A 1,971-nucleotide genomic window follows, 5' to 3' on the forward strand; every position below is an offset into this window, starting at 1 on the left:
GCTCGAGACGGGAATGGTAAAGGCGGTTGATAAGCCGAAACAATTACAAAATTTTTTTGTTCTGACTGAGCCCACGACGTGAGCATATCGGGCTCACGTCGTGAGTCTGGTACTTCAACAACACCTTCGTTTTTGAGCTTCGACTTCTTTGGCTTTGGTCTCAATGACTTTGGCTCCTCCTCTTGTGCTTCTAAGAACTCAGAGATAGCCTCTTCTTCAGTCTCGATCATCATAACATGGGATCGAGCATTCTTTTCGGGAAATTGTGAGGTTAATTTGTTGGTCACCAAAGTAGTTAGTTGACCAACTTGGACTTCTAGATTATGGATCAATGCTTGATGATTTCTTAATGAGGCTTTCTTGTCAATCATCATTTTATGTTGTTCTTTCATCATTTTCATGTGTTCCTTTAGCACTGCATCAGTATCATCATGCCTTTTCTCTGAAGCTTCCATAAATTGGGTCAAAATGTTTTCCAAGTCTACTTTCTTCTAGGTTGGTAGTTGCTCTTTTTGGTAGAAGCCTCAGCCTGTCTGCTTATATTTCTCTTCCTTTTGCTTCTTGTACTCATCATATGGCAGCCACTTCTTCTTTGGTTTTCTCCAATCCTCATCATACTTGTCCCCACTTGAGTAGCAAACTTGAGCCTTTTTATACCCGTTATCATCTAAGCTGCAATCCTTGGTTAAGTGTGGACCATTACATCTTTCGCATCCAACTCTTATAGCATGTATCGATTGATCCATTTTTGTCATCCTGTTGTCCATTGTATCAAGCATGGCCATCATAGCAGCCATGTCTGCAGAATTTCCACTCCGGTTCCTTTTACTCCCTCACTTCTTGGATTGTGATACTCAGGAGAATGCTTTGCAAATGCTTCCACTAGTTCCTTAACCTCCCCCATATTTTTCTTTGTAAGTGGTCCTTAAGAATCAAGGAGTTGTCTCGTCATGACATTAACACCATCACAGAAGATCGACACTTCTTGTTGTATATTAAGTTCATTTTGAGGACAATTTCTCAACAATCCCTTATAGCGCTCCCATGCCTCATAAAGTGACTCACCCGGATTTTGCTCAAAATTTGCTATTTCCTTTTTGAGTTTATCTATATTGGAAGGTGGGAAAAAATGATCCAAAAACTGTTCGCGCATTTGGGCCCAAGTAGTGATTGCACCGGGTGGTAGTGCCTTTAGCCAATCTTTAGCAGCTCCTTTAAAAGTGACTGGCAGCATTCTTAGCAAGACTGTCTCTCTTGGAACATTTAGGATATTGAAATAGTCTGCTATGTCATTTACTTCATACAAATGCTTGTAAGCATCCTTGTGATCCTTTCCAAAAAAACGGTACATCCCTAAGTGCAGCAAGGATGTGTCCTTTCTGTTCAAATAGGGAAGTTGCAGGAATTGCAATTTGTATTAGGCCAAGACCAACATCTTCTCGAATTTGCTTTTTGTAAGCTCCAATGGACATATCTGCAATATCCGCCACTTCGTTATCAGATTCGTCTTCAGATTCGCTTCTATGTAATTCAAATTCAGGCTTGGTATCATATTCAGTATCCTTTGGGTTTGGATCTTGCTCAAAGCTTTCTATCTTGTTTTTGTCCTTTGATGATGTACTCGACTCTCCTACTTTCTTTCCCGACTTCCTTCCAAATACTAATTTTAGGTCTTTGAAAGATGACTTTTTTGGTGTTTCGCTCACTCCCGCATTCTTATCCGTTTTATTGTGAAGTGCTGACTCTGGATCTTCAAGTGGTGGCACCAAAGATGTGTTAGAGCCTCTGGTCATGAACTCCTGCAAAATAAACAAAAATAAAAACGTAAAACTGAACAAAAACTAAATAAAAAATGCCTAGTGACTGGCCACCATGGCATGGTAAAGGTCACCACCTTGTGTTGTCGTAGAAAAACTAACAGAAAGGAAAAACGAAGAAAAACGAAAAACTACAGAATTCACATCGTGATCT

General features: G+C 40.0%; 1 non-coding gene across 1 annotated transcript; it reads left to right on the plus strand.

Annotated features, from left to right (window-relative positions):
- The first annotated feature begins 998 nt into the window (after positions 1 to 998).
- On the plus strand, positions 999 to 1,105 carry LOC111918151 (small nucleolar RNA R71). Its single transcript, XR_002859099.1, has one exon. It is a non-coding gene; the product is annotated as a small nucleolar RNA R71 (small nucleolar RNA).
- Positions 1,106 to 1,971: the final 866 nt, after the last annotated feature.

The sequence above is a fragment of the Lactuca sativa genome, chromosome 6 (genome assembly GCF_002870075.4).
Source record: "Lactuca sativa cultivar Salinas chromosome 6, Lsat_Salinas_v11, whole genome shotgun sequence".
Classification (NCBI taxonomy): Eukaryota; Viridiplantae; Streptophyta; class Magnoliopsida; order Asterales; family Asteraceae; genus Lactuca; species Lactuca sativa.